This window comes from Vicugna pacos, chromosome 18 (assembly GCF_048564905.1).
Source record: "Vicugna pacos chromosome 18, VicPac4, whole genome shotgun sequence".
Lineage (NCBI taxonomy): Eukaryota > Metazoa > Chordata > Mammalia > Artiodactyla > Camelidae > Vicugna > Vicugna pacos.
The window spans coordinates 36,787,784-36,797,974 of NC_133004.1; the positions used below are offsets into that span (position 1 = coordinate 36,787,784).

At 43.0% G+C, this 10,191-nt stretch overlaps 2 long non-coding RNA genes across 2 annotated transcripts; both read left to right on the forward strand.

Annotated features, from left to right (window-relative positions):
• The first annotated feature begins 454 nt into the window (after nucleotides 1-454).
• LOC140686964 (uncharacterized) lies at nucleotides 455-941 on the forward strand. The gene is made up of 2 exons (XR_012060971.1): nucleotides 455-523; nucleotides 751-941. It is a non-coding gene; the product is annotated as an uncharacterized lncRNA (long non-coding RNA).
• A 439-nt stretch (nucleotides 942-1,380) lies between these two features.
• On the forward strand, nucleotides 1,381-4,036 carry LOC140686963 (uncharacterized). The gene is made up of 2 exons (XR_012060970.1): nucleotides 1,381-1,542; nucleotides 3,586-4,036. It is a non-coding gene; the product is annotated as an uncharacterized lncRNA (long non-coding RNA).
• Nucleotides 4,037-10,191: the final 6,155 nt, after the last annotated feature.

Below are 10,191 nucleotides of genomic sequence, written 5' to 3' on the forward strand. Positions count from 1 at the left end.
GGGAAGCTGTTCAAGGGGAGGAAAGAAAGAAAACACAAGGATGAGCTGACTAAAAACATAGAAATGAGGTGGAAAAATTCGATTAGAGACCTAGGGAAGGTGAGAGGAAATGAAGAAATGGGGTGGTGTCGGCAAGGTGGTGGTGGTGGTGGGGATCCTGAATCTTTCTTTAGCTCTTGTGTGGGTGGGTCAGAATCCTTTTGCTTTTCAGTCTGGAAAGCAGAAGATTCTGCAAAGGTGAGAAACAGGAGAGAATGTGTCGTCCAGGCCTGGCCACATCCCCTGACCCACCTGCTAACTCATTTCAGTGAAATAATGGAGTAACAGATAAAAAAAACTAGAAAGCTACTTGCAGTGTACCTGACCTGGCCTTTGGCAGGTGCATCAAAAACACAAATGACCTCACAAAGCCCAGGCACTAGGACATTAAGCAGGGTTTGTGACCAGAGTCATCCTCATGATGGGCCAGTGAACTATAAAGGCAGTTCTCACCCACCAAAACTAAAGTTGTACTGGAGCAGAGGTTAGCCAACCCTACCTGCAGGGCTTTAAAAACAACTCAATGTCCAGGCCAATTAAAGCAGAATTTCTGGGGGTGGGGCTCAGGCATCCCCATTTCTTTTCAAGCTCCCCTAAATGATTCTAATGTCCAGCCAGGGTGGTGCCTCTACTGTCGAGGAAACGGGGCTCAGGCTCTATGTCCAGGGAATGTCTGTCTCCCTCTCATCTAAATCCTCCCCAACCTTCAAGGCGCAGCTGAAAGGTCACCCCAGGAAAACAGCCATTCCAGAGCCTTCACCAAGTGCAAGAGAATGAGTTAAGTGCTGTAGGAGACACTAATCAGCGTGAGACGGCCTCTGCCTGGTGTACAAACGCAGCGAGGAGGAAAGCGTGTGTCTGGTACAGAAGGGGGCTCAATAAATATTTATGAAACAAAAGGATGAATGAGTAAATAAGTGAATGGCTTAGCAACGGTGAAACAGTGACTGAGATACACGAAAAGCAGAGAGGTCCTCACTGAGTGAGGACTGATCAGTGGGGAGGGGTTGGAGAGTCTCTAGAGGGGGCGTTTGAATATAAAGGTATCATTTGAATTGGGCCTTGAAGGGTGGTTGGTAATAACGTCTAACATTTGTTCAGAGCTTTAAAGTTGATCAATGTTTGACATACATTAACTCACTTAGCGGCTTTCAATAGCCTTTGAAGTGGCGTTTTGACCCCTGCTGTAGAGGTGAGGAAAGGTCAAATGACCTAACCAAGGGCAGGTAGCTAGTGAGGGAGGGAGGCTGGACGCTAGTCTAGAAGCCACTGACCCTTTATGATGCTGCTGGCGACTCATGTCATAAGTCACTTAGGGGGAAGGACATTCTAGGACCAGAAGACAGTATAAGACAGAAACAGTTGCTCCATTCTGAGCACGTGGCTGGTACAGGGAAAGCTGGTTTCCCTTCCAACTTTCTTCTTTTTAGAAAGAGAATTTCTCCTTTAGGAAGAGAACCGCGAGTGCCAAGGAGACGGGGAGACTGGAGAGCAGAGATGTTGGTAAGAGTGTCCCCAGGGACCCCGGAACCCTCCAAGCAACTGGTGCACGTGTCTCTCGAGGCCCTTGGCCTGCTGTCCGGGGCATTCTTCTCTGATGAACTTGTCTCACCTCCCCTCCTACGTGACAAGCTCTTTGGCCACACACTGGCCACATTTATGTTTGAGTTTCTCTGAAACTCAGCCAGGGTGGATGTAGGTTTTCTGAATCCTATAGTCTACATAATTTGGAGGCGGAATTCTTGAAGTGAAGTAATAAAATGATAAACACCAGATTAGGTACAAAGTGAATACTCAGATGAAGAAACTCCCAGCGAAATGCAAATCTTAAAAAATGACAAACAGGACAAAAACATATATTTTTATTTCTTAACTGCCTGATACCTCTCTGTAATAGTTTTTTAAACTTTACTTTTTAATTGCATGATCTTTTTTTTTTAAATTGTTGAAGCAGTTTATTTATAAATCACTGAGCATAGTTGAAGTGGCCGTTCTCCAGTTTTTAAGATGGAGAGAAATCTGTTGGCCGGTCACTGATGTTTTTTCTTCTTACCAACTATCTCACTGGGATCTGTTGTTACCAGCCCTTCAACAGAAGATTGTCTGGTGAACATCAATATAAAAGTCGCTCTCTGCTTCCCATAAAGTCTACTCCTAATCTCCCCGGTACAAGAATTGCTCCCCCAGGGGCTCATTGGGCACAAGAGTGCATTTTTTCTGAGTCTTAACTGCATCATCTTTGATTGCCTTTTCGTATGATAAAAATTTTGCAATACCTTTTTCAATACCGGGCAAGGTTGACCAAAACTTGTTTTGTATTATTAAGAGTTTTGAAATGTTATTTGAGCATCACAGTTTGTTAATGATAATGTTGCGTTTATCAAGTTTTTCCCCACACTAGCTGTAAGACCTGGGGACAAGTGTTCTTGTTCAGGGCCAAATCTTACTCCTGATGTGATGACCCTCATACCAATGTACATAGATGTCCTCACTGCAGAGGTGGAGAAAGTTTCATGTTATCTTCCAAGAAGGAAACTCCATTTTGTCTAATTATGGATAGAAACCATGACACTTGGAAGAATCTTGACAGACAAGGTTATTACTCTGTACATTTCAAATAGTCTTTCTTTTCCATTTCTCACTTATTTCTGATTCTGGATTCTATGGGATCTGGTCATACTATTATATGACTTTTAGCTTTGTGCCACTGTCCTGATACCAGGTAGGTCAGTACCGTGGAGGTTAAGAGATTTCCTGGAAGCCATTCTTATACTAGGAAGGCTAGCCACAACTTGATTTTACTTTAAAATGAGCAAACTACATACATCCATGCCCCTGAACCCAGCTGACAATGCATGCCACCTCAACTCCCTTCAGAAGTTTAAAGATAAGATGACCACCCCTCCGGTGACCCCCAGCACAAATGGAAGGAAGTGAAATGTCATGAAAGGGGGGTCAGAGCAGAAAGAGACAACACTCTGAGTCAATTTCAGTTATAATAGCTTAGGTTTACAAATTCAGCAAAAACACAACCATGGGAACACACTGCCAGGGCTCCTCTTGTGCCTTAGAAGGGACCCAGGCAAGAGAAGAGTTTGAAGCTTCAGCTTCATCAGCTTCAAAGTAGATTGACCTCTGGACACATTCCTATGCTTTTCAGAGAATAAGTGCTGAGTGAATGAATGCGTTTTACTCCTAATGTGGAAGCCTAGGCCACGAGCTGGGATTACGGAACTCTTCAAACAAGTGGGAGGGACCTGCAAGGGCTCTCTCCTTCAATTGTGCCCCCGGGTGTCAGGACTGCCTCAGAGCCATGCCCAAAACTGAGTGCGGTGTTTCATGAATGATCTGACTGACCCACGCAGGGCAAGCAGAGTAGACCTCTCACCTTGCTCAGCCCAGCCAATTTGCTTCTATTAATCCTACAAAAGTTGCTTTACTGTGTTTTTTCTTTTCCTTCTTTTTTTGCAAACTTCTCAGGACATTGATGCACACTGAGCTTATAGTCAACTAAAACCTTTTAATTTTTCCCGCTTGGTAAACCAGTTCTCCCCTAGGCTGTACCTGAGCAATTTAAGGTGCATGTGATCAGCATTTGATGTGGTAGACTGAGTAAAGAAGACTGCCCTCACCAATGCAGGTGGGCATCGTCTAATCTGTTGAAGGACCTGAACAGAACAAAAAGGCAGAGGAAGTGTGCACTTGCTCTCTTTGCTTGTGCTGGAACATCCATCTCCTCCTGCTCTTGTACGTCAGTGCTCCTGTTCCTGGGCCTTTGGACTTGGACTGAATTATACTACCAGCTTTCCTGGTTCTCCAGTTGGCAGACAGCAGATTGCAGGACTTTTTGGCCTCCATAATTGCATGAGCCAATTACTATAATCAATCAATCAATCAATCCTATTGATTCTGTTCCTCTAGAGACCCCTAATACAGTCTAAATACACAGCTCCACGATGATTCCAATTAAATTCCACACTCTTATGTTTAGCCTACACTCTGGCCTCATGAGATGGATCTGACTCTCCTGTGTGTCATCGAACATACCATCACTATCTTTTCTATAATGTTCAAGTCACTGATTCCAAACATAGACTGGGATGTGATCTTGGAGGGGGGCTCTAAGTTCATCCTCCTGAACCCCCTCTCTGGCCTGACATTAATTTATCAGCATCTTTGGGGTTCAGATGATCATTCTGTATTTAGTCCATAATGCCACACAGCCCAAATTTCAACTTCACAAGGATACCGAGTGCCTTGGTGGAACCCATGTATCGTCTATATTTCCAAATCCTACAGTCCGGGGATCCCATTAAAATAATTAAATAAAGTTGGTATAAGATGCCTTTTTTCTTAGTGCATCCATTTTTTTTCCTGTTGACCATTACTTCTTTTTCTATGATCTCAAGACACTGACTTACAATTATGTGTTTATACAGCATTTCCCTAGCTCATCTAACTCACAGCTCTCTCCAGAGAGCAGGACTCTTTGTGATAGGTAAGAATACGGCTTTCAGTGTTTTTTAAGGTCAGTGATTCCAGAATGTATTTGTATGCAATGTCATAATAATTGCACTTGCTACAGGGCTGTGCAGTTTACAAGGCTTTTTCTTGTGCAATATCATTTAACAAAAACTATTTAGAAAAAAGGCAAGAATTCTGCTTTATGAAAAAGAATCACAAACCCTAATCATTAATGACCAATCCAGTCCCAGGATTTAAGACTCTGAAAAGACAATGAAATTGAACTTCCCATGTAAGCATTATGAAATCCACATAGTATGATACCAAGATGCTAAATGCCATCGTCTCTATGTCACAGTAATCATTAGAGTGAGGAGAGACTTCTATGAGGCATTGATGCCCAATGGCTTGGGAAGCTTCTGTTATGACTTAGCATATGTCTGAACAGTCCTTATCCAGAGATCTACACTTTGGCTGCTTCCAAACAACCATATTAGATTGGAGATAGATTGAGGTGTTAATTATAGACAAAGAAACTGAGTTCAGAAAGTGAAAAAGTGGCATGGTTTACCTTAGGGTAAGACTCCTCAAAGTCTAGACTTAAATTTGGCTTCTTACTGACTGCATGGAATAAAATGTAGATGATGCAGAGAATGGAGAAAATAAACAGGAACAAAAGAGAGATGGGGAAAATGTAGGTTTCCTTGGGATTTAAGGAGATAACCACTCCAGGTTCCTCAAAAAATTAAAAATAGAGCCACTAGAGTACCCAGCAATCCCACTTGTGGATATTTACCTAAAAGAATTGGAATCAGGATCTGGAAGAGATAGTTGCACTCCCATGTTCATAGCAGTATTATTCACAAAAACTGAGATGTGGAAGCAATCTAAATGTCCATCAACATATGAATGGATAAAGAAAGTGTGCAAGAGATGTCAATGAATTGATGGTACAAGAATCATAAAGCAGAAATCCAGATTCAAGATCTCATCTGCCGTTCCCTGAAGGAATGACAGGTAACCAGGTGAGTGAATAAAAGCAAACAAGAGAACCTGGAGGACCAGAGATGGATGATGCAGGAGTCTTCTGGAGCTCTGATAATGACAGCAATCAGCATACCTCACATTCAGAGAGCACATCACATTTTTGAGCCCACCAGCTGTTTTACATTTCTCAGACTCCTTAACCCATAAAAGGAGCTACACAGACATCTTAATATGAATTCACCACAACTCTGAAACCGACTCTGAGACAGAGGAAAAGGTACCATTGTCATTTTTCTGATGGACTTACTGGATCACGAAGGAACAAGGGACTTACTACTCCAACACTGAAAATAACCGTTCATGTTGCTCACAGCTTTGTGGATCAAGAGGTCTTAGCTGAATAGAGCCTTTCTGCTCTATGTGACACCATCCCAGGAGGCAGGGACTGGAGAATCCACTTTGAAGATGGCGCCACTCACGTGTGTGGTGCCTTGGTGCTCCCTGGTCTCTCACTCCATGAGATGTCACATCCTCCAGGGCCTCTCCACATGGCTTGGATTTTTCACATCATGGTAGCCTCATGGGAGACGCACTTCAATAGCAGCTCATTCCCAAGAGGAAGTAAGTGGAAGCTGCTAGGCCAGCAAAGAGAACTGGCATAGAGTCACTTCCACTGCATTCCATTTGTCACAGCTGTCACGCTGTCCCACTCCAAGTCAAAGGGGTGGATAACCTCAACTTCTTGTTGGAACAGAACAAAGTCACATTGCAGAAGAGGATGTGGGATGAGAGACTGTTCTAGATAACCTTCCCACAGACCAGAATTTTGATTTCCCAAACCCTATTCTCTTGTGTTTCCCACCAAACAATACTTGATATGTACCAAATATGAACAGTGCATGTACACCCACCTTAGCAGGACGCAACTGCTTTATGCACAGCTACATGCATCACCCGTAATGTTTTTCCCCAAGAAAACAATTAAAATTTAGTGCCACTTTTAGCAATTATAAATTCACAAGTTGGTAGTGGATATATATATTTTTAAGACTAGTAAAACATACATTCAGAATCCGCTCATTTGGGATTTGAAGTGATTTTAGAAATATGTTTGCAAATCAAATTATCAGTTCTAACAAAATTGGAAGGGGGATATGTAATCTACTTAAGAAAATTAACTCTGGATATTTGGCAATAACTTTATCAGCATCATTTTCGTTGTAAACATTGTGCTTATCAATGATTCTTATCTAGTCATTAAAGTCGGCCTTGTATTTGGCTAAGCGCTTGTCATAATTTCACAATTTTCACTCACTAGGGCTGGCCACCCTCCAAGATATTCCAATTAAGAGTTTATTACTCTGTCACACTTTCAGGAGTCTGTGTCGACATATAGTTAAATTCTATCTAGAGGACATATCCCAGGCTACAGCTGTTCTGCTTCTGTGGGATTTTTTGGTCTTGTTTTTCTAATGAAAATAATCTATTGATCCTGTTCATAAGAGGAGCACACAGCTCCAAATCATTACCTCCTGGCAGTAACTAATTTTGAGTCCTCTCTGCTTCACCACACTCCTTAATGGCAGTTGAATAAACATCTAAGATGCGGACTTCTCAGTCCTTTCCGAAGGATAGTATTTCCCAACAAGGGGGTAAAAATAAAAATTAAAAAAAAATCTAATGAATATTTACAGAGCATCAAACTACGTGTTGAATGCCAAGTCTGGTGCCCTCAGGGTCTCTGCCCTTAAGAAGCTCACAGCACAGCAGTGGGAGATGGTACGAACCCACACTCAGGGTAATTCTGCTCAGCCTGGAAAGGACCAGGCCTCCCACCCTCTCAAGTAACAGCTGACAGGACCAGGGATGGACATGTGACCTAAAGACAGCTGGTGTGACCTATGGCTGTGCTCAGGCAGATAAACTGGTTCATTCTAATTCTCACCAGAGTTTTCAGTAAAAGACATAAATGCTTTTGCCAACAGGAGTGATAAGCATTAGAGTTGACAGGTCAGATAGGTTTAGGGACTGGGGCAGACATTTCTTCAGAAAAAGCCAGTCTGTAGAAAAAGTAGAACTGGGCAATCTAGCAGCACATGGCCCCAGAAGGGGACAAGATGGAAAGAGAACAAAACCTTGTTGTCATTCTGGTTCCCAGCCAGAGTTCCCAAGAGGCAGGTTCTACTTGGATTTTGTTCTTGGATTCTATGAGCTCCCTTTACAATACAATAATCATTTTTTGTGTTTGAGCTGGTTCGATGAGGTTCTGTACCTTGAAACTCAAAGACCCAAAAGAATCTCTTTTTTTTGTTTGTTTTAGATTTCACATATACGTGAGGTCATACGGTATTTATCTTTCTCTCTGGCTTATTTCACCTACATAAAGCCATCAAGTCCCAGCCATGTTGTCACAAAAGGAAAGAGTTCATTCTTTTTCATGACTAAATAGTATTCCATTATCTATATCTATATCTATATCTACCTAATGTTTTTTAAATTCATTCATGCATTTAACTTCATTTTTGAAAATAGTATTAGGCTTTCATAGATACCTCAATAAATCAACTTGGAGTCAATAAATAGCTTTTTTTAAAACTAAAAACCCCAAACCAAATACACAAGCAAAAGAAAGGTAGTCTTCTGTTTTCCCTGTCCTGAGGTTTTGCTTCAGCTGCTCTACCTACCTCTTCCCGCCCCCTCCACCACCCCTGTTGCCCTCCCCACCTGCACTACCCACCTGGTCTTAAGTCCCAGTGCGAGGGTCAGCCTTTTCTCCCCATAGCACTCCAAGGTTAATCCAACCCACTTTTCCCACTGCAGCTATAGCTCATACAGACCATTTGTCAGTTTTTCTATACCCCCAGCCCAACCTAGGGAAGCCCCAGCCTGTACCTCCTCTTCCTCCCTCTGCTGTTGAGATCTCAACCTGCCTCAGACCTGAGCCTTCCCAAGCTACCATGTGGATGAAGTGAAGTTAAAAGGAAATAGCACAGTTGTGATAACACCTAGTGTTCAATAAATGTGGATGGAATCTCTAGATTCACAGACAGCAAATAAGACAGCTGGGGTGTAACTGAAAAGATACTGACACCTGTACTCCACTGGCTCCACTGATTGAGGGATTACGGCCACGTCACCCAACCTTCTAAGCCTCGGGATGTGTATCAGTAAAACAGAGGCAATAATTCCTATCTCACAAGACTCTTGAGAAGAGTAAAGGAGACAACGTATGTGAAAGAATCAGGCCATGTGTGGCCTGTAGGCCTAAAATAAGCAGTAATTCATCCTTGGTTTCAACCATTGCATTGAGTGGCCACTGACTGGTTCATTGTAATGCTACATATATAATTTTTCACGGGCAGATTGTATGTCCCTGGAGGTCATAGACCACGGCCCACTTCTTCAAATTCCTAAACTTAATATTGGCACATAGAAAGTTCCCAGTAAATTTATTAATTGATTAATTGAAAGCTGTATACTAAAAACTTTTGTTAGCGCTCGCTCACACACACATACACACACACACACACACAATCAGAAGACCCACGTTCCCATTCATCCAGCCACATAAATCATTCACTGTTTCTGTAATCTTTTCAAAGAGCTAGGATAGTCAATTTCCAATTATCTGTGTCAGTGGGGAACAGGAATAGTCTGAATAATGAAACCCACAAATAATCCATACATTTAATTTTAGTAGCTGCTAGCAGCCAGTATGAAAATGTCCCACTGTGAATGTCACTGTTCTTCCTGCCCCGCCTTCCTCTCTGGCAGGCGCAGATATTGCCAAAAGGCGTCCTCAGCAGAGAGAGGGGAAACCCAGAGTCTAGATGATCTGCAGGCTGGCTAATCAGCCTTGGAATAATGAAGCCTGGCTCTGCTTCTCAGAGGGCATTGCCGGGTGCAGTGGCAAAGGACAAAGAAGAATGACAGGATCACACACTAAAGTCCAATTCCCACAACACCCTGGCCTGTATGGTCACCAGCCATGGGTGCTCCCTGGCTACATCCACCCACGTGGGGCCTACTCCTCACTCTGAGACTCTGGAAAAGAGACTCACGGGGCAAATAAAACAAGAATCACACCACACAGTGCCAGATCCACTTTACTTAATTACCCAAATACTGTTGAACACTTACTATGACATGTGCCCATTATATGTGTGTATGTGGTGTGTGTGTGTGCGTATGCATCTATCACGCACATGTACAAACAATTACTGTGCCTCTGGAACACAAGACAGACCCGGGAAGAAACAGGCCTGATTTGAGAAAAGATTTCTCAGAATCTTGAATGCAAATGTCTTCAGTGAAATGACTTCAGTTTCTTCCCACGAAGAGATGGGGTCTAAGTTTCTTCCTCTTGAATGCCTGTGGACTTCTGCAGAAGTGACCCTATGTGACCCCCAAGGCCAGGGCCACTTCCACGAGTACCAGAGTTGGCTCATAACAACTGTGCCAGCTCTCTTCCCAACTTTGTGTTCAGTGACCTGAAATGGGTCATGGTGGGGGTATTTGCATCATGGAAATCAGCAGACATAACAAACCAGGGCTTTTTCACCCAGGAAGCCAGTTGTTAAACATTTCCCAGCACGTTGCTTCACCTTGTTCTCTTGTGATGCTTACTCCTGGAATACAGTCATCACGCTGTGGGGACACCGGAGCAGCCCAAGGAGAGGCCCACGTGGCAGGAAGCCAAGG